The sequence below is a fragment of the Miscanthus floridulus genome, chromosome 2 (genome assembly GCF_019320115.1).
Source record: "Miscanthus floridulus cultivar M001 chromosome 2, ASM1932011v1, whole genome shotgun sequence".
Taxonomy (NCBI): Eukaryota; Viridiplantae; Streptophyta; class Magnoliopsida; order Poales; family Poaceae; genus Miscanthus; species Miscanthus floridulus.
Genome location: NC_089581.1, coordinates 62,954,518 through 62,976,581, shown reverse-complemented (window position 1 = coordinate 62,976,581; position 22,064 = coordinate 62,954,518). Strand labels below are relative to the sequence as shown.

General features: G+C 44.8%; 1 pseudogene; it reads left to right on the top strand.

Annotated features, from left to right (window-relative positions):
* LOC136536632 (uncharacterized) overlaps nt 1–3,094 on the top strand; it is a 59,548-nt pseudogene extending 56,454 nt beyond the window's left edge.
* Nucleotides 3,095–22,064: the final 18,970 nt, after the last annotated feature.

The window sequence follows — 22,064 nt, the reverse complement described above, 5'->3', positions numbered from 1 at the left end:
TCGACTAGTAATATTAATTTCCTATCCTAGTGGTAATATGCGAGCACTTATTAAGGGCTTTTTCGGTAATTTAGGAATGAGTCCATACAATGATTCTCAGTTAGAATGGTTCATTAATCTGTAATAACATTAATAAGCCGGAATTGTTTCTAACTCCTTTCCAGGCTAACCAAACGGAGCTAATTAGTAGCTAGTGCATATATAAAAATTGGTCCTCTGTCCTCTTCCCTTCCTAATGTCGTCCGCGCAACCTATAGATAGCAACTTCCAAACCCCCGCCCCGTGAGGCCCCGAGTAAGGACACCCCAAATTGATGAAATACAGTACCCAAACTAATACAAAATTTGCATTACTGGTGTTGTGCTTACCTTGTACAAACAAATAAAAGTTTGTGTTGTGCATGATCAATCGACGACCAGCATGCGAGATTCATTCCGGCTTTAATTTGGTCTCATTTGGTAGAGCTTCGGCTCCAGCAAAAACAACTTCAATTGTGACTTCACCTGGGAGCTGAAGCTGTTTTTAGACCGTTTCGTAAAACAACTTCTCCTTGTGGTGAAAAAAGATGAAAGATCCAAAATACCTTTTTTCTTCCTTTTTTTCTCTCTTTTTTCTCTTTATTTATTTTTCTCTCCCTACCATATCGCATCGCCTGCATCTCCCTACCTTCCCTTGGCCTTCTCCTGCATTGCATCCCTACCCGCGCCGCCCTTGCCTGTCCTCCCAGCTCCGTTGCCGCACCTCCGCGCAGCCCTTGCTGGCCCTTTGCGATGCCTCCGCCTCGCCCGGCCCCACACCACCTGCTCCGCCTTCCCCCCGGCTCCGACATCGCTCCATGCCCACGCGCAAGGAAGAAGGCAGGGGCATCTATAGCCAAGGAGCTGGTGGGAGCTCAATTTTTGGCTCCAACCAACACGCGTGGCATGTGAGAGCGCAAATCACGAGTCTCTTTGGTCGGAGCTGGTGCCTTCCGACACGTTTGGCACTAGGAGGGCAAAAACTGCTCCGGTACCAAACAACCCCTTTGTTTGTTTCGATTTATTATGTGCGCCTCTCTTTTGTTTAACGACACCTACCTATGCTCCCTAGATTAGTTCGTTCTGCTTATCAATTCGTGCATGCACGAAGGGCGAGTGCCATCATCGAGGAGGGTTCAAGCAGTGCCGGCCCTTGAAGGGTGCACGGGATGCGATGGCCTAGGGCCCACGGAGGGGGGGGCACCTAGGACCCACGTATACACTATACATGCGGACAGAGTCACTGTAGGCCGCCAGCGCCAGGCCCTTTAGCGGTTAGCCCAGAAGGCCAGGACAGCAGGAGCCCCCACGTATTGACGTATACAGCCTGATAGGACGCACACTCATTACTGCAGGCCAGGCCACCAGGCCCTTTAGGCTTTAGCGGTTGTCTTTAGCGTGTACGCGTCGCGAACGCTCGCCCTGTCACCTAGGACCTGCGCCGCCGTCCGTGATCCGTCTCGCCGAGTCGCCGATTACCGTGCCGTGAGTCGGCGAGTGCGAGGCTGCGACCTGCTCCTGCGAGGCTGTGACCAGTACTGCCTGCGACCCCAACACGCCAACCAGTGCGACGATCTAAGTATTTTTTCAACCGTTTTTTAATCTAAATTAATTACTTCATACTTCTATTACTCGGTACTCATATAGTCGTGTTTTTCTTCTAATTTAGGTGTCAGAAACATAAAATGTTACCTAAGAAATATTTGTCGGGGTCTCAGAAAAGAAAACGAAAAAGAGTAGAAGATCAATTTATTGAATCTCAAAAAGGTGCTATACATAAGTTTTTTTCAGCTTCAAGCAGTGTTGTGCCTGATGATAATCCTGTAGATGCACTTGATATTGAAGATCAAGGACAGCAACAACACCAAGTTAATGATAATTTAAGTGAATGAGTTGATAACATTGATGATGCTACAGAAAATGAAAATTTATAGCCTTTCTCTCAACCTAAAAATTCAATTGATGATGTGCAAGAAGCTTCTATTCATGATGTCTTTGATCCTAGAACTTGGGGAAATCTTGATAATAAGGGTAGAGATATATTGATTGAAAAAGGGCCGGTGAGAGAATTAAATCTTGAGTTCCCTGCAGATGCTCTTAATAGACATTTTTCATATGCTTACTACTCCAAAAAGTTAAGCAATGGTGAGGTGGTTGATAGAAAATGGTTGGTTTACTCTAAACATGTGGACAAAGTTTTTTGTTTTTACTGCAAATTATTCAAATCAAGTCAGAGCAAATGTTTGCTAGCACATGATGGATTAAGGGATTGGAAACATCTTAGTCTTAGACTCAAGCAACATGAGAATAGTGTTGAGCATATAACAAACATGAATACTTGGAATGAACTTAGGCTAAGGTTGAGCAAAAATAAAACAATTGATGATGATTTGCAACGAGAAATTGTAAAGGAGAGAGAGTGTTGGAGACAAGTTTTAGTAAGAATTGTTTCTGCTGTCAAGTTTTTTGCTAAGCATAATTTGGCTTTTCGAGGGAAAAATGAGAAATTATATCAAGATATCAATGGTAACTTTCTGGGCACAATTGAAATGATGGGTGAATTTGATCATGTGATGCAAGACCATATTAGGCGGATTCAAAATAGTGAGATTCATCATCATTATCTTGGGCATAAAATTCAGAATGAGATGATTTCTCTTCTTGCAGATTGTGTGAAACAAACTATACTAAAGATCATCAAAGATGCCAAATATTTTTCTGTGATTTTAGATTGTACTCTAGATGTGAGCCATGAAGAACAAATGACTCTAATTATTCGGTGTGTCAATATGTCGAGGAATATTCCAAGGGTAGAGGAGTTCTTCCTAGAGTTCTTGAAGGTAGATGACACATCAGGATTGGGTCTTTTTAATGAATTAAAGAATGTATTGGTCTCTCTTGATTTGAATATTGATGATGTGAGAGGACAAGGCTATGATAATGGTTCAAATATGAAGGGTCCTCACCAAGGTGTTCAGAAGCGCTTGCTTGAAATTAATTGAAGAGCACTATACATGCCGTGTGCATGTCATAGTCTGAATCTTACTCTTTGTGATATGGGAAAATCTTGCAGGTGAACTATTATTTCTATTATACATTGTTTTCATATAATATGGCATGATTTAGGAAAAGTTTCAAACTTACTATTTGTTAAATCTTGCAGGCAAGCTATTTCTTTTTTTGGTCTTATCCAACGTATATACACATTGTTTACAAAATCTACCAAAAGGTGGAAGATTTTGGTGGACAATGTCCCAGGATTGACAGTTAAGTCATGGTCTAATACACATTGGGAAAGCCAGATAAAAAGTGTTCAAGCTATCAGATTCCAAACTCCTCAGATAAGATCAGCTTTAATAGCGCTAGAGAAGGCTTCAACTGATGACCCAATGGCAGTTAGTGAATGTTAATCTTTGGTGAGTGCACCGAAGAATTTTGAATTTTTAGTTGGTTTGGTTATTTGGCACGATATTTTATTCTCTATAAATAAGGTGAGTAAGAAGTTGCAATCTAAAATTGTGAGTATAGATGATACTCTCAAACATATTGAAGGTGTCATATCATATTTTAAGAAGTATAGAGATGAAGGTTTCACTTCTAGTATGGATACAGCAAAAAACATTGCATCTGAAATGGATATAGAGCCAAAATTTCGTACAAAACGTCAAGGAAAGAGAAAGAAACATTTTGATGAACAAGATGATCAAGATGAGGAAATACAATAGTCTACTATGGACTCATTTAGAGTAGAGTACTTCAATGTTATGATTGATGCTGCAATTGCTTCATTGCTAGTAGATTTGAGCAGATGAAAAAGTTTGATAATGTTTTTGGGTTCTTGTTCAACTCAAAAAAATTGAAATCTTTGGATGAAGCTGATCTTTGGCTGCACTGCAAGAATTTTGTGGAAATATTTTCTCAGGATAACTCATCCGATGTTGAGATCAATGATTTTTTTTCAGAATTAAAGGTGCTACAAGTGACTTTGCCAGATTCTTTGGTGTCAGCGCTTGAGATTCTGGAGTTTGTTATAGCTGCAGATTGCTATCCAAATGTTTCAGTTGCCTATCGAATCCTCTTAACTGTACCCGTGACTGTAGCTTCAGCGGAAAGAAGTTTCTCAAAATTAAAGTTGTTGAAGAACTATTTGAGATCAACTATGTCACAAAAAAGGTTAAATGGATTGGCTATGTGCACCATCGAGAGGGATATCATGGACACTATTGATCTCAATACCGTACTTGATGATTTTGCATCAAGAAATGCCCAAAGAACTATCTTTTTATGAGAAGGAATGTATATTATGGAGTTCTATTCTTCGTTACGGTAATCATATTAGTTTTAATCTATATTGTTTCTCGATAATTATCAAACATGTTAAATTAAAAATATATCACTAGATTTGTTTTTGCTTTGCATGAAAAATTAGCGCTTATATATATTATAAAATTTATATATAGCTTAAAGGGGCCCTCGCGACGAGTTCGCCGGAGGGCCCTCGAAAACTTAGGACCGGCACTGCTGGCGATCGAGGTCCGATGCATCACTAAAGCTAGCAAGCCTACCACCAGCAAATGCGTATGCTTCCGCTGTTGGTGGTAGACGGTTATCTTTACTGCACGACCGTGGCTTTCAAAAGGATGCATGAAGCTGGAATTTGCTTGGACCTTTCCGATGATCGCCGACTCGCCGTAGTGGATGCCTCGTCACCATATACGTGAGTGCGTAGTGGTGGGTCCGGGTGCCATCGTCGATCGACGCGTGTCAGAATACTCCCGTCATCCGAGCCTATAAAGCTGCGGCATGGGAGGTTTCGTGTTCAGAAGCTACACCTGCAGCACACAGCAGATACTCCTACTTCCAGTTCGATCGGACTCGGAGCAAAGAGAGCAGCTAGTGAGTTGCGACGATAGTGTCAGTGACTTGTGAGAACCGAGTGAGCGATCATATGGCGGCGTCTCTGCTCGGCCTGTACAGCGGCGGCAGCGGCCGGTGCGGGAGGGTCCACGCCAGGAGCGGCGGCCGCCGGTCGGCTGCGGCGGTGAAGAAGCTGCTGTCGAGGTTGAGGCGCTCTTGGAGGAGACGCGTGGCGCGGCCGAGGCGAAGCGCGGTGAGGTTCGGGTATGATCTGCATAGTTACTACCAGAACTTCGACGACGGCATTGCCTCCTCCGGCCACCACCGCTTGGAGCTGTACTGTACTAATTACGTACCGGTGACTATTATTAGCTCGTGCAGTCATTGACTGATCATTATTTTTGATGGAAGTCATTGACTCATTATTGTACAGGGATCACTGCTCCCTTTGCTTCTTCTGTGTAGTCAGGACTCAGGAGTAGTATATATGTAAGAGTAAGACTAAATCTGCGATCGATCAGCAGAATAATGATGCTTTTTGTTATAGAGCTATTTGAAGCTTGGAATAGCAATGGTTTCTGTATAATTAAACCGTTATGAGATTTTCTGTCCTGTGTTCAGGCATACGCATGTGCCACGCCCATATCCAATTGTTCATCTACCTGGGCTTTTTTTTTTTCTAGAACACGCTCGCGAGCCGAAGAGCTATGTAAGAAGAGAAACATCTGCCCAAACTATATGTAGCTTCTTGTAGATTTTTAGGAGACAAGCAAAACTGAAATACTAAAGGTAGATGGCCGGCAGGCACTGGTTTTTCAGTTCACAATAAACTTTTTAGATGATGGATCGGAACACTCACAAAAAAACTAAACGCGAAACTCAAAATCCAAATCGCATGTCTTTGACGTGATTCATCCTGACATGCAGCACAGACAAACTACAGCCATTACTTGTTATCAGTCGAGGTTATGGATGAAGGGCCGACCTTACATGTTCAAGCTCTCTAGGAATTTTTAGGTGCATATTTGTTTTAGTTAAAATATCCACTTCTAGGTTTATAATTTTGAGTTAAATATACCATTAGCCCATAAATTTTTCATTGTATGTCATTTCTGTTTACGAACTCGGAAAACGTATTTCTGGGTCACTAAATATCCAAGGGTACACGAGGAGTCCATGTTGCCCATATGTCAATACGTGGCAATTGCCATGGCGTGATGATGTTGATGACTGACCCATGGAATCCACATGTCATCGAGATCGTGTTTCTCTTCTCTCGTCCATTGCTTTCTTTGTACAACTTTCGGTGACAATTGGCGGATACCCGCTAGTTGTGACCACAATTAGGGATGAGTAGGCGCCGCCGTGTCTCCAGTTGCCATGGCCAACCTCTCATCCTAGCTGGCGCTGTTGGTGGTAGACGGTTTCTCTTTCTTTCGACTGCACGACGGCGGCTTCAAAAAGATGCATACATGAAGAGCTGCATTTTGCTTGGACCTTTCGGATGATCGCCTTAGTGGATGCCTCGTCACCATGTACGTGAGGGCGTGCTGGTGGGTCCGGGTGCCGTCGTCGATCGACACGTGTCAGGATACTCCCACCATCTCAGCTTATAAAAGCTGCGGCATGGGAGGTTTCGTTTTGCAGAGCATCTTCAGAAGCTACAGCTGCAGACCACAGATACTCTCCAGCTCGGAGCAAAGAGCACCTAGTTAGTCGCAAAGAGTGTCTGGCAGTCTGGGACTTGTGAGAACCGAGTGAACGATCGGCGGCGTCTCTGCTCGGCCTGTACAGTGGCGGCAGCGGCCGGTGCCGGAGGGTCCACGCCAGGGGCGGCGGCCGCCGGTCGGCTGCGACGGTGAAGCAGTTGCTGTCGAGGTTGAGGTGCTCTTGGAGGAGACGCGTGGCGTGGCCGAGGCGAAGCGCGGTGAGGTTCGGGTATGACCTGCATAGCTACTCCCAGAACTTCGACGACGGCATCGGCATTGCCTCCCCCTCCGGACACCTCTGCTTGTAGCTGTGCCTAGCTGCAACAATTCCCTCTTGCCACTTCTGTACTTATGGTTGCTATTGTTAGCTCGTGCAGTCATTGACTCATTGTATAGGATCACTACTCCCTTAGCTTCTTCTCTGTAGTCAGGACACAGGAGTAGTATATATGTAAGACTAAATCTGCCATCGATCAGCAGAATGATGCTTTATTGTGGAGCTATTTAATTTGAAGCTTGGAATACAAATGGTTTCTGTATAATTAACTGATCCTGTGATCTTCTCTCCTGTGTTCAGGCATACGCATGTGCCAGTGCCACACCCGTATCCAACTTCATCTACCTGAGCTTTTTTTTTTTTCTCAGACACGCTCGCGAGCCGAAGAGCTATGTAAGAAGAGGAACATCTGCCAAAACTATATCTATCTACTTGTAGATTTTTGAGATAAGCAAAACTGAAATACTAAAGGTAGATGGCCGGCAGCCACAGGTGCACGCATGATATAAAAAAGTTGTAGAAGGATGAAAAGATTTAAAGAGCGTTTTTAAGTGGTTTTCTAGATGATGATTTAGAGAGTGGGTTTAAGAGAGATTTTTGGAGATGCTCGCAGGCAGCAGCACCATCAGATCGGAAAAGGCTAGTCTTGACAGCCAAATGAACTATTGATCTCAAGACAAAGGAAAGGGAAACTAGCATCGGGTCAAGGCAAAACCTCAAAAGCAAGAGTGGCGACTCATCGTTGTACCATGATGACTCAGATGATTTCTACTACCAGTCCCCTGCATATATACTGCCATGCATTCACCGACCATCCTTTTTTGTGATCTGCCGATCATCCGTTCAGGCTGAAGACGCGCACATGCAACTAGAAGCATCGCCTCTTCATCTCGAGATTTTCGCTTTAACATATCACTAGTGCGTTCCCTTTCTCTTTCTTTAGGATGTAGAAATTCGTTGTAGTCAGTAGATGACGCATTCTAATCCGCTCTCATGTTGATCCTGCGCATGGATGACTCAGCTCGACGGTATCTTTTTCTTTCCTTTTCCTTTTTTTTTTGAAGATATCAAAAGAGTGAAAGACCATGCATGTACCAGCTGTAAAAAAGGTCCACGTTCCAAGCTTTAGTCATCTTCATTACAAGGATAAGATCATCCAAAACGAAATAGTAATAACCAGTTAGTATCCATGCTGAGTGGCTTGGAGTCTCTCGCGCGCAACACTGAACACTGAACCCACAACCGATCTTCGATGGCATCACATCCTTAGATTCCTAGTCTCTGATGGGATGCCGAGTTCTGCAGAACTAACATCTTGCCAAACTCGCCCGCATGCATGTCGATTATGCCGGCCGCGCCAGTGGCGTCACAGGCAACTGAAACACACTGTGCACGTGACATACGCCGCCGCGCACGCCATCAACAGTGCATCAAACACATCCATGGCTCCGGCGGCCATCTAGCTCCCTCTGCACATGCGTGCCTGCATTGAACAGGCCACCGTGCCTAACTGCCGACCGACTGGCATCTCTACAGCAAACCAACGGATGACCACTCCGTCTCTTTCATGTACGTGTACTGAGACGGGTAGTGCCTTAAGAAGCCGTCTCATTATTTATTTACTTATCTGAGACGGTTCTGCACCGTACTGTCCACATCACAGACGTTAATTTACAGACGCTTGGTTTCAGCGTCACTAAGTGACATTGCGAGCTGTCACTAATTTGCTTCTCTTGCGTAGTGCGCCGACCTTATCCGCAGGACGGACAGGAAGCAGCTCAGGTGAGCAGGCGCCGCCCGTGGCGCCGTATCACCGGTTGCCAAGGCCAACCTCTCATCCTAGCTTACGATCGAGGTCCGATTTCCGTTAAAGCAAATGCACATGCTTCCGCTGTTTGCGGTAGAAGGTTCGAAGCTCTTCCTTCGACTGCACGACGGCGGCTTCAAAAAGATGCATACATGAAGCTGGATTTTACTTGGAACTTTCAGATGATCGCCGTAGTGGATGCCTCGTCAGTCGTCACCATGTACGCGAGTGCGTGCTGGTGGGTCCGGGTGCCGTCGTCGATCGACGCATGTGAGGTTTCGTTTTGCACATCTTCAGAAGCTACAGCTGCAGCACACAACAGATACTCCTACTTCCAGCTCGGACTCGGAGCAAAGCTCAGCTAGTTAGTGGCGACAGTTGCGACGAGAGTGTCTGTGACTTGTGAGAACCGAGTGAGCATTCGTATGGCGCCGTCTCTGCTAGGCCTGTACACCAGGGGTAGCGGCCGGGGCAGGAGGGTCCACGCCAATAGCGGCGGCCGCCGGTCTGCTGCTGCGGTGAAGCAGCTGCTGTCGAGGTTGAGGCGCTCTTGGATGAGACGCGTGGCGCGGCCGAGGCGAAGCCCGGTCAGGTTCGGGTATGACCTGCATAGCTACTACCAGAACTTCGACGATGGCATTGCCTCCTCCGGCCACCACCGCTTGTAGATGGACTGTACCTAGCTCGTGTACAACAATTCCCTCTTGCATGCCACTTCTGTACTTATAGTTGCTACTAATTGCCGGTGACTATTATTAGCTCGTGCAGTCATTGACACATTATTTTTGATGGAAGTCATTGGCTGTGTAGTCAGAGGACTCAGGAGTAGTATATATATAAGTAAGAGTAAGACTAAATCTGCGATCGATCAACAGAATGATGCTTTGTTGTAGAGCTATTTGAAGCTTGGAATAGAAATGGTTTCTGTATAATTAAACCGTTATGATATTTCTGTCCTGTGTTCAGGCATACCCATGTGCCACACCCATATCCAATTGTTCATCTACCTGAGCTTTTTTTTTTCTAGAACACGCTCGCGAGCCGAAGAGCTATGTAAGAAGAGAAACATCTGCCCAAACTATATGTAGCTTCTTGTAGATTTTTAGGAGATAAGCAAAACTGAAATACTAAAGGTAGATGGCCGGCAGGCACTGGTTTTTCAGTTCTCAATAAACTTCTTACATGATTCATGGAACACTCACAAGAAACTAAATGCGAAACTCAAAAACCAAATCGCCATTATATTATTTGCATCCTTCCAGCTCTCAGTTATCCGTCGAGGCTATGGACGAAGGACCGACCTTATATATGTTCATGCCCTCCAGAAATTTTTAGTGTAAATTTTTTCTTGTTAAAATATCCACCTACGTACTCCTAGGTTTATAATTTTGAGTTAAATATACTATTTGCCCATAATTTTTTCACTATATGCCATTTAGGCTTACGAACTCTGAAAACGTTCTGGGTCAGTAGACTTGTCCAATGGTACACCACGGGTCCATGTTGCCCATGTCAATACGTGGCAATTGACGTGGCGTGACGGTGTTGATGAGACTGACCCATGGAATCCATGTGTCATCTAGATCGTGTTTCTCTTCTTTCATCCATTGCTCTCTCTGTACAGCTTTTGGTGACACTTGGCTGATGCTCTCGAGTTGTGACCACGATTTTAGGGATAGGGTCCCGTGCAGGTGGTGGTAAATGGCAAGTTTCAACTGCTGCATGGATGGCATGTGGATCTAAGCGGCGCATAAAGATAAGTTTGTGGACCACTATTATATTTAACTCCATAGTTTTGAAAATGAAGATGAAGAATAGACACAACACGTGGGAAATTTTGATGTTGATTCAAAATAGAAAAACATAGAAAAATAGTAGAAAACAAGCGTTTTATATGCCTCCAGCATTTGCGGACCACCCAATTATACCCCGTGATGAAGTCCCGTCATCTGATTTACACATTTAGCTTCCCCATCTTAGGTGAGTGGTCAAGATCTCTGGCAAGGGTTTAGCTAGGGTACGGTTCGGAGTTCAGGGTTTGGGTTCAAGGAGTCTTCATATCATCTTTGGGATTAGAGGAAGAACTGTATGGGATGGTATACTGGCCGATGACGGTGACAAGCAAGATAGCGGGGAGGATGAACTGGATGCGGTGCCACTGAAAGCTCTAGTTTCATTTTGGTAATTGAGTGACAGCCTAGGTGGACTAATATGTGTTTGATGTAAGATACACAGGTGATTAGTCCACATGTACACTAGTGTGACAAACTTGTGACATGGTGGTGAAATGGCTTGGAGTTGTTGATAGTGCTCAACTAGTTGTTGATAGAAGCAGCTCATTGCATATGAGACATGACATTGTGTCATGTTTCTAGGTAGAGAAGATCAAGAGACATGCCTTGGCTATGAAGGATCAGGTTGTTAGTGTGAAGGGCAAGTCAGAGGCTCGGGTACGACGGACTGTGTGGCGGTGAAGCACGCTGATGGGCCTGTTGCAATGGTGAAGAGCAAGCAAAGTTGCAATCAATGAACCAATAAGGCCAAGTGATGATATGAAGTGGATCATATCATCTGCAAGGTATCAAGCCATGGAATACTTGTGTTGATTACAAGTGGCTTGATGGAGGTTGGGTGTTTTGTGGCATCACCTAGGGTTGAGATGAAATGGAAGGCACAAGGCGAAGGTATATTTCACCGGTCTAAGTTGAGTACAGAAGAGATAGACCGGGTTTAGGATAGATAGTCATACTATAAAAAGGGTAGTAAATCTTTCACTGTATGTTTATCTAGTGCCACTAAGTGTGAGTTTCATATGCATATGCATTGTGCTTAGTGACATGGTGAGGTGCATGAGAAACCCTAGAAAAATCTTTGTGAGATGCTAACTCTAATGCTCCAATTTGTTTGGTGTGTTTGGGATGAGTTAGTGCTTAAAAGGGTGAAATTGGAAGTGAAGAAGAAGAAGAAGAAAATATGGCTTTGAGGGGCTGGTACTTGAATTTCAGGCCTATCTGGGGTAATTTTTTGGCCTTCGGTGCTATGGAGAACAAGTAAGCCCAGCCGAAAATTAGGCCCACGTGCACTACAAATTCCGGACCTTATGTCCAACAGTAGCTCCTTAGCCACTAGGCTTTGGTAGGTACAACAAAACCTAGTTGCTACAATAATAGAAAAAAAGACCCAAGAGTACAATTCTCTAGCCTATCTCGGGCTTCAGTAGGCGTCCTTAGAGTAGGAGGTGTTTTGGCGGCGAAGGTCGGAGGCTATGATACGATGATGAATTTTTTATTACAGAGGTTGATGATCTCGCTCCTGCTTGTCTCTGCTGCTGTGAGGGTCTTCACATTGTCGGGAGTGCTCTTTGTAGCCAAAGTAGTCATAGTAGTGGAAGCAGCCATTTTGGCTATCATAGTCGTCGGACGTAGATAGACGCAGGCGTTGTCGCCGAAGGGCTATGATGACGCATTTGAATAGAACATATAATAACGGTAACAAATAAAATTAACATGTGGATACAAATTTTGTAGTGACTAACACGATTTAATTTAAAAAGTAGAAATCTATATTCATGACGTCATGAGACATACGCTGCAACAAGAGTATATATATATATATATATATATATATATATATATATATATATATATATATATATATATATATATATATATATGGAAAAAGTCCATAACAACTCGATATATATTACAAATAGGGATATTGTGTCAAAAAAACAAAAAGTTATAAAACACTTAAAGATAGGGAATTTTCATTTATTGTAGATATTAAACATGAACATCTAATACTTATGTCCCCTACTATGACCTTAACCCATTCAAAAGCTAGCATGGTTTCATAGAATAGTGGTCCAAGCCACTTATATATTGCATGATGCATTTTAAGTTGTCCTAAATTAAACTCTTATAAGTTTGACTAAATTTATATAGAAGAATATATTAATTTAGTATTATTAAATAGAATTATGTGGGAGTCTAGACCTTTACTGGTGCCCTCAATAGACTAAGGGCTTGGCTAGGGTAACTAGTCCAACAAATGAAAGAGAATAAATAGTACTGACTAGAGTTTGAAGTGTGTGGGGGGATCCCTTTACCTTGCCCACTAGCCTCAATTTTATAGGGGAGGTGGGAGAAGGCACTCTTCCTCCCTACTCCTTTGGTTTGCAAATTACATGGAGGTCCTTGAATCTCTTGGACCTTGGACCTTTTTATATGGAAGGGGTAGGCACGGCAGCCCCTACCTCTAACAAATTGTGAAATATATTTATAGATTTTTAGCACTTGCATAAATTATGGCAATCCTCTAGTATACAAATTTTGTAAAATTTAGGATAGATTGACATAGAACAAACAAATAAAGGATACAAGTACTAGACAATATAAGTTGTTTATTAGGGTGTAACCATGTAACCTTATACCATTTGTCGGTGTTTTGTCACTCGACGAGTGAATTTATATGAATGTTGTGCTACTCTAGGAAGACGATAGTAGCATCCATAGACACAAGGAATTACACTGGTTCAGGGTGTAGCCCTACGTCCAGTCTCAGAGAAAGATCGAGTGCGTGTTCCTCTGTTGAATGCTCTAAAGTTCGTACAATGGGGTATGCAAGAAGAATGAAAGAGGTATGAGAGTGGAGAGGAACTGCCCGAATGAAGTCTCAAGAGTCCATCTATTGGTCCATCCCTTGGAGGTGCTTTGGCTGCCCTTATATAGAGTCTAGGGCCCGGTCATGTACAAAGAGTTAGCTTCTCCCGACCGGGTGGTCATGAGCCCGAGGGAGAGAGAACTAGCTATCTTGGTTTGCAAGGAAGATCGTCTTGTCTTGGTGTCAGCGTACGTCCGAACATGGTTGTCGTCATGGTCTTGTGCCCACGTCGTGGCATGGGGTGGTGTGGTGCCACAATACTGGCCGTGGCGGTACTGTTGGCATGGTGGTTGTCAACAGAATATCGTCGGTAGTCCTCCGAGGGGTATCCCACGAAGGTAGATTTGTCGGTGGGGGTGCGCGTAATCAGGAACCGGATGGTGACACAAGGCGTAGAGACAGCGATTTAGATAGGTTCGGGCCGTCTAATCGACGTAATACCCTACGTCCTATGTCTTTGTTGTATTGTATTGATCTATATGTAGATCCGATCTGATAGACCCTATCCGCTAGGGGACCCCTACCTCTCCTTATATACTCTGGTGGAGGTAGGGTTACAAGTAAAGTAACATATTTGATACTATACAATGTCTTGTGGTGCACGCTGAGCAGCGCCGTGCATGCCATAACCTTATGGGTTGGGCCACCCCTGGGGGCGCAGCCCATGTCTGGGGGGCCATACCCCCATAGCTAGTCCCCGAGCCTGATAGTAGGTGACGTAGTCATGTGGTGCCAGGGTCAGAAAGTAGAAGACCAGCCGAGCAGGCAGCCAGTCCCCGGGCGTAGCCTCGAGATGAGAACAAGCACATTCACCGTAAGGTGAAGTGTGCCCACTTAGTCCCCGAGCCTACTGGAAGATGAAGAATGAATCTTGTAGCAGGGTCAAAGAAGTCTGAAAGCTTGCCGACGTCGTCTGACATGCGCGTATCAAGACCCCAGACATGTTGCCCAATATCAGCACCCTGATCCAAACAGCATGGAGCAGCTTGATAGCACATCAATGAGATGTAGCAAGATCCGAGCACCAAGGAGTCCCCGGCATCGCTGACGATGACCGAGCATCGAGGAGCAAGGAGTCCCCGGCGTCAGCGACGATGACCTAGCACCAAGGAGTGAGGAGTCCTTAGCATAGGCGGCGATGACCGAGCACCGAGGAGCGAGGAGTCCCCGACGTCGCTGGCGATGACCGAGCACCGAGGAGCGAGGAGTCCCCGGCGTCACTGGCGATGACCGAGCACTAAGGAGTGAGGAGCGAGGAGTCCCCGGCATAGGCGGCGATGACCGAGCACCGAGGAGCAAGGAGTCCCCAGCGTCGGCGGCGATAACCAAGCACCGAGGAGCGAGGAGCGAGGAGTCCCCGGCGTAGGCGGCGATGACCGAGCACCGAGGAGCGAGGAGTCCCCGGTGTCAGCGACGATGGCCGAGCACCGAGGAGCGAGGAGTCCCTGGCGTAGGTGGCGATGACCGAGCACGGAGGAGCGAGGAGTCCCCGACGTCGCTGGCGATGACCGAGCACCGAGGAGCGAGGGGTCCCTGGCGTCGCTGGCGATGACCGAGCACCGAGGAGCGAGGAGTCCCTGGCGTCGCTGGCGATGTCCGAGCACTGAGGAGCGAGAAGTCCCCGGCATCGCTGGCGATATCCGAGCACCGAGAAGCGAGGAGTCCCCGATGTAGGCGACGAGGTCCGAGCACCGAGGAGTCCCCGGTGTAGGCGGTGATGTCCAAGCACCGAGGAGTCCTTGGCGTAGGCAGCGAGGTCCGAGCACCGAGGAGTCCCCGGCGTAGGCGGCGATGTCCAAGCACCAAGGAGTCCTTGGCGTAGGCGGCGAGGTCCGAGCACCGAGGAGTGCCCCACGTAGGTGGCGAGGTCTGAGCACCGACGTAGCTGACGATGTCTGTGCGGTGAAGTGTGCCCACTTAGTCCTCGAGCATGAAGAATCTGAAGGCCGAGGAGTAACCATCGAAGCTGGCGATGAAGCATGAGCGACGAACAGTCTGGTCAACTGGTCGGCGGTGAAGTGAGCATTGAGTAGAAGCGACCGGCGAACAGTCTGATCAACTGGTTGGCGACGGAGTCCATGAACCAAGCAGTCCGACCAGTTGATCGGTAGAGAAGTCTGAGCACTAGGTGGTCCGATCACCTGGACGATGACCTTGCAATACAAACATGTAGAACGGGTAGTACATGATGTACAAATAAATAAACTCCGAAGAAAAATTAGCAATGGTGATGAAACAACGTATGCATCTCGGTGATCAGTTGGCGTAAAAATATATTTATATTTAATATAAACTGCCTGACCAGTTAGTGTGTAGCTGAGTCTCTATCCCTAGCTAGCCCATAGTCCATAACGTCGAGCGCGGAGCCCGTGCACGTATAGGAGGAACAGGCGTGACCAAGGAGCCGCTGCCGACCACCCATAACGCAGAGCGCGGAGCCCGTAGCACGTGTAGGGAGGAGCCGGAGATAGGGCCGTCTCTAGAGGCATCCGAGCATCAAAAGGACTGTTCAGGGGTTCGGAAAATCATTTGGAGAGCAAATATGGAGAAAACAGTTCAGAGAAACATTATGGCGATATATGGAGATTGGAGAATATTTAGAAGAATATTAAAGCGTGACTTAGCTTTGGACGGAGCGTCTGGTCGGCGACGTATGGCAGTATCTGGTCGGTGTTGACGGCGAACACCTGGTGGGCGGTGAGTTGTTGGTGAAGGCGACCTCGAAGGTGGTTCCGAGATCGGATCTGCTGTCACAGGGGCTGGTGTAGCAGCAATGAATCATCATCGTGGATCGGCACAGATCTCCACGAGATTGATGACGAGAACGTGCTGTTGATTTGAGGTCCATCTGGCTTGCCATGGATCAAGCGCGCACCCCTACTTGGCGCGCCAACTATCGATAGAATATCATCGACAATCCTCCAAGGGGTATCCCACGAAGGTAGATTTGTCGGTGGGGGTGCACGTAATCAGGAACCGGATGGTGACACAAGGCGCAGAGACAGCGATTTAGACAGGTTTGGGCTGTCTGATCGACGTAATACCCTATGTCCCGTGTCTTTGTTGTATTGTATTGATCTGTATGTAGATCCAATCTGATAGATCCTATCCGCTAGGGGACCCCTACCTCTCCTTATATACTCTGGAGGAGGTAGGGTTACAAGTAAAGTAACATATTTGGTACTATACAATGTCTTGCGGTGCACGCCGAGCAGCGTCGTGCACACCTTAACCTTGTGGGCCGGGCCACCCCTAGGGGCGCAGCCCATGTCTTGGGGGCCATACCCCCACAGTGGTGGTTCGCCAGCCGTCCTGTGGGACGTGGTCTCGTTGTGGCCTTCATCATTGTTTCCTGGTCTCCCGGGGTCATTGTACAAGAGTACATAGCCGCTCTAGGGTCGTCGGTTGCCTTTGCTGGTCGGGGAGCCAATGGCCACGATCTCGAGCACTAGGGTCGTGGCCTTCGTTGGCTTGGCTGGGCTTAGAAGTCAAGACCGTAGTCGTGAGCCTCATCCCGTGGTGGGTGGGGCCGTACACCCATCCCATCGGGACGCATTTGGATGGTGGTTAATCGTACCTGTCGTCACCGCCTGGCGGTGCTGTCTTGTCTGCACAGCATGGCGCGGGGGTGGCATTTATCTAGACCGAGGGGATAGTTGTCCCCTTAGCCCTGGCGGAGTGTGTGGGGCGTGCCTGCCCTGGTCAGAGCAGGTGTACTTGGTGAAGCTCGACCCTTCTCCATCCTGCTCGGGGGTCGGGACAGAAGAGAGGTCGTGTAGAGCTGAGCAGCGTATGGCGAAGGGAGAAGGAAGAGGTCGTGGCCGACTCCCTATCTCAACACTTGGCCGAGGCCTTCATAGCTTAGTTGGGCCTCGGTCGCTTGGGCTTGTACTAGCTTGTTTGTCGTGGATCGCCTGAGTGGCTAACTAATCGATGCTTCGAGATACCCATGGTATCATAACCCCGACACCGTTCCTCAAGAAGATCCATGCAGTTAGCTAGGACTATTTGATCGACCGCTTTAGAGAATCTCCAAGAGTCTTTCTTACTCTCTAAATCATCATTTAGATGGTTATTTTCACCAAAATCTCTATTCCTATCAATTAAGAATGATATAACAATACATCAGATTAATGGATTTGAACTTAACACCTCAATGTTCTCTTGAGCGTCCATACTAGTTGAGCTACACAATACTTATAACTATACAATTGATGTTATTCTTTTTAACTACACAATTTTAAATCTTATATTGCATATTTGACACTCTAAACAATCTCAAATGAAAAGGTTGTTAACTGCAAAGTTGTAGATCTCGTCGAGTACTACAATTTTGATGTTGATTTTGTCTCCATTTGACATTGTTAACCATCTTAAATCTGATCTAAGAACTTATATTGAAATACATGTAAACCATATCAAATTAAAAGGTTGTCAACTGAAGTTTTAATTTATATCTCTTTGAACTCTACAATTTTGGTATAAAGTTTATCTTGATCTGACCTTATATAATAAAAGTTATGATTTTTTTTGCAAAATAGCCTATAACGGACGGTTGTAACCACGAACCGATGGTGATAGGTAGACTTTCATCGCTGGTTCATGGCTACAACCGGCAGCAATAGTCCATATCGGTAGTAATAAATTGGCTATCACTGCCACTTGTAGCCACATACCGACACTAAAAGTCCATCTATTACTGTCAGTTGTACCATCACTGTCACCACAAACCGACAGTCATATTTCTGCAAATGGCATATTGTGTGGCAGTGTAAAGAGCCTCTTGGAATTTACATCCTTTCTAATTGATAGAATAGATATTTTGATGAAAAAAACTCTCCAACAACTCTTTAAATTAGATCTCCAAATATAGTCATCCTTTATTACAGATTTCTCGCTAGAAAAAAATCTAGAGCATAACTAGCTTTCTAGAGTGAACACAAGATATAGAAAAGCTGTTGGAGATAAAAATTTATTAAAGAGTAACTTTTATTCAAATGGTCTTCCAAATAATGATTTAGAGTGAGATTAAAAAAGATTTTTGGAGATCCACGGAGGCAACAGCACCATCAAATCAGGAAAGGCTAATCATGACACCTCAAATGAAGGAAAAAAAATTCGGTGAGAGCCATCTACGTGATGAGGACTGTGCAACTGAAATGTACCCTAAGCATGATAAATTAGTTGTTTATATGGGCCACGCGTCCTCACCGATTTTTTTTTTTTTCCAAATGAAGCTACTGATCTCAAGGCGAAGGAAAGAAAAATTGGCTCCTCAAAAGCAAGAATGGCAACTCATCCTTGTACCATGATGATTAGTACTACCACATTCCCCTGCATATATGCTGCCATTCCACCACCACCATTCAAAGACTAACCCTTTTTGTGATCTGCCGATCATCTGTTGAGGCTGAATACGCGCGCATGCAACTGGAAGCTTCGCCTCATCTAGAGATTTTTGCTTTAACATTACACTAGTGCGGCGTTCCCTTTTTCTTTCTTTATGATGTAGAAATTCGTTGTAGTCAGTAGATGACACATTCTAATCCGCTCCCATGCATGTCGATCCTGCGGATGGATGACTCAGCTCGATGGTATCTTTTTTATTTTTTTATTTTTGTGAAGATATCAAAAGATCATGCATGTTCCATCTGTAAAAAAAAAGGTCCACTTTCCAAGCTTTAGTCATCTTCAGTACAAGGATATGATCATCCAAAAAGAATTAGTAATAATAACTAGTTATTATCCATGGTGAGTGGCTCCTCGCGTGCGCGTCTATCCATCGTCACTGAATCCACAACTGATCTCCCAATGCCATCACATCCTAGATTCCTAGTCTCTGATGACATGCGCAGTTCTGCAAAACTAACATCTTGGCCAACTCGCCCGCATGCATGTCGATTAGGCCGGCCACGTCACAGGCAACTCATAAGGTCAAAGTGGCAACATAGAATTAGGAACTTGAGGGCTCATCGGAAAGTCCAATGACACGATGCGTGTGTTGATCGGCTGCTCCGCCCGTTATGTATTCTCAAATTTGTTAGAAGTCTAGAGTGACGGAACCCATCCTAGAGTTTATACATTGGCCGTACCACGTGTAGAGGTGCAGTACTAATGCTTTGGACCACGCTAAGGCGCGATGGGTCGCGCGGAAAGGAAGCGCGCGACCCCAGACCCGCGTGCAGCCCCAGCGCACTCGCGTTTGGACAGGACTGTATTTTATTTGAATTGCTAATTACCTGATGATCACCCTAGCCCTGCGCCTAGCCCCAGCCCCAGCCCCAGCGCAGGAGGATGATGATCACGCGCTGATGCTCCAGCCTTTCCTGGCACGTTGTCCAACAAGCAAATATTTTATTTGAATTGCTATAATTTTTGAAAGGTGCATCCATTTTAAATTTCGACTACACCGGTATGTTCTACGAGATGAGATGAACAAAACTATACCCCACTTATCTATGTTTCAAAGAATTTTATTTTAGTAGCAATTTATGTATAAAAATATGGTACGAGACCTATAAAAGGAGTTACTATCATGTAATACTAAACTTGCTACTCTAAAAATATGAAGTTTTTGCATGACATGCACATTGATTGTTATCCTACGAATATAATAAATTTGTTATATAGTATTTATACAAGGTACTAATGAGAACCGAGCGTAGCTCAGGTGGCAAGGCCTGGTGATTGGGACCTTGCCGGCCAGAGATTGAGCCCCCGTGGCTGCAATTTTCTGGTCTCTCACCGGGGTTCGGCCCCAAAAATAACTTTGTTGCCTCTCGCGCATGGAGCCATAAAGGGAATGCGACGCGCCTCGTTGTCTACGGATCCATGGATGGATCCGGTGATCTCATAAAGGACGCGATCTAGTGATCTGAGTATAGTTGTAGGTTTGTTTGTGTACGCGTGGTGTGCGTGTGTAGGGTTGGTGTGAGTCTGTACATGAGCAGATATTGCAGCTGTACCCAGACGAGAGGCGTCAAAAAAAGGTACTAACCCCTAAAGAGAGTAACGGACCAAAACAAAACAAGTTGTAATCTAGGCCCCGTTCGCTTCTCTTATAATCCGTCTTTTCAGCTTGTTTTTTCAGCCGGAACAATATTTTTCTCTCACAACAAATCAGCCAGAACATTGTTTTGGTTTGTTTTTTCAGTGAAGCAAACAAAGCCCTAGAGGGGCAAATTATTAAACTAAACATTGCATAAGCTGTCAATTAGGGGGGGCAAATTATTATACTACACATTACAAAAAACTAGGAAACATGACTTACTATGGACCGGAGGCATTTATTAAAAAATGACGGTAGCAATACAAAACCAGACAAGATGCATCCTGAGAGCAAATTATTAGAACAAGTATTGCATAAGCTGCCAACTAAAGGGACAAGTTATTATAAAATCCACTGTATGAGCCGGAAAACATAACTAGTTGAAAATTGGATGGACATTTATTAAAAAGACAACAGTAGCGACCTAAAACAATATAAACTGCACCCTAAGAGGCAAATTATTAAAAGAAGCATTGCATAAGTACCAACTTAGCGGGTAAGTTATTATACAACTAATATGTAGGATTTAAGAATACATTCGATTCTAAAAGGGTGACTGAAAACTGAAACTAAAAAAACATTAAAGAAAACATGACTGAAAACTGAAAATAGAAAAAATACTGAAAAAAAACTTGACTGGAAACTGAGAACAAAAAATAAAGAATCATTTAACTAAAAATAAAAGAAACAATGAAATAATGAAACTGAAAAATATACACCATGAAAAAATAATGAAATTGGTAAATGAAAAATAAAAAATGAAACTGAAAATGACAACCATAAACTAAAATTAAAAAGCACAGAAACTGATCTGTGTACTCATGGAGGAGCGCAACAAGGAAAGAAATAGCTTTTACGTAACGGATTCTTTACACATGATAAGTTAGGCCGTCAGCCCATATAAGCTTTTACGTTGTATTTAAGTGGGCTGATGCACGTACATGTGCATAGGTATGCAGGCCAGGCCGCCAGGCAAGGCCAACAGGCCACTCGCACGAGTCGCGCGCTAGTCGCTTAGCGCGACCAGAAGCGCCTTAGCTTTTGCGTAATGCTTTATAATTTGGATTTCTATTCTACTTGTTGATCATAAAGTAATATATATTTATATAATAATGTTCTAGTAAGCCATTGCATAGTTGCATTATAGATGTTTGATCTTTAGAAATCCTGTCACACCTGAAAATTATTTCTGCCTCGGCCACTACTTACCGGCCTGTTCATCCTAGCTAGCTTCCTACAAAGTCGCATCCACATAATACTCCTATATTGCGTTGCATTGCATTGGTGTATTACTATCTATCTTTATCGACTAGTAATATTAATTTCCTATCCTAGTGGTAATATGCGAGCACTTATTAAGGGCTTTTTCGGTAATTTAGGAATGAGTCCATACAATGATTCTCAGTTAGAATGGTTCATTAATCTGTAATAACATTAATAAGCCGGAATTGTTTCTAACTCCTTTCCAGGCTAACCAAACGGAGCTAATTAGTAGCTAGTGCATATATAAAAATTGGTCCTCTGTCCTCTTCCCTTCCTAATGTCGTCCGCGCAACCTATAGATAGCAACTTCCAAACCCCCGCCCCGTGAGGCCCCGAGTAAGGACACCCCAAATTGATGAAATACAGTACCCAAACTAATACAAAATTTGCATTACTGGTGTTGTGCTTACCTTGTACAAACAAA